Genomic DNA, 887 nt, shown 5'->3' with positions numbered 1-887 from the left:
TCTCAGCAGTTCATAGAGATCTTTTAATTTGTTTAATCAGATATACATGAAGCTATGTTGATTTAGATCTGACCCTGACACACTCCCACACTGTGGTCTTATATGACCAGTAGGGGGGGCTCTAATTCATGCTTTTGAGTGCCTAGCTACCACAGCAGCTGATCCTGCTGCTCAGAGGTCAGCACATGACCTCAGAACAAACTCTTCTGCTTCTCTTCTTCATTGAGAATTTCTTCACACCAAATCTCTTCAGTGGTGTGGTCAGCAAGGCAGAGGAAGACAGGAGGTCTGTACAGACTTGAATTTGACCTGCTCTCTTGCTCCTTTGGGCTGCTTGAATATTTTCTTGTTGTCATGGCAGCTGTGGATGTTTAGGACCAGGACAGGATCATTTGTTATGTCACCTGACCTTTCTCTGAACCTGGGCCTTGTAAGCACAACTATGCCATCTGATTGAACACCACATAACTTTGTGAAGAAGTGAGTGGTCCATTGTTTGCCTTTGTGTCTAGGGTCTATCTCGGGGTATACTTTTACAAGTTTAAGGAAGAAGGAATGGAGTGTGAGGTGGCACTTGAAAGACAACTTGCCACAAACATACAAGTGAAGAGAAAGTGCTGTACCTTCACGTAGGCCCCACTCCAAAAGGACACACCCCTCATGAAAAGGCGCAGCAGTATGGTCCCATAAACGTACACATAAATCCATGCAGACTCAGAGCTGCTCGTCGGCCCTTTCTCCCTCACTGCAAAGTACAACCACCATGTGAGAATGATGAATGAGCTATCCTGTACCGGAAGCACATGTTAGAAGCCCCCTGCCCAGGCCCTTCTCCCCACTGTTCATCCCTGTCTGTATCTCCCCTCACCTCCCCTTTCTCCCCCAGT

The sequence above is a fragment of the Boleophthalmus pectinirostris genome, unplaced genomic scaffold, assembly GCF_026225935.1.
Source record: "Boleophthalmus pectinirostris isolate CB_2022bp ecotype Guang Dong unplaced genomic scaffold, ASM2622593v1 HiC_scaffold_14, whole genome shotgun sequence".
NCBI lineage: Eukaryota > Metazoa > Chordata > Actinopteri > Gobiiformes > Gobiidae > Boleophthalmus > Boleophthalmus pectinirostris.
Note: the sequence above shows the minus strand (reverse complement) of the source record.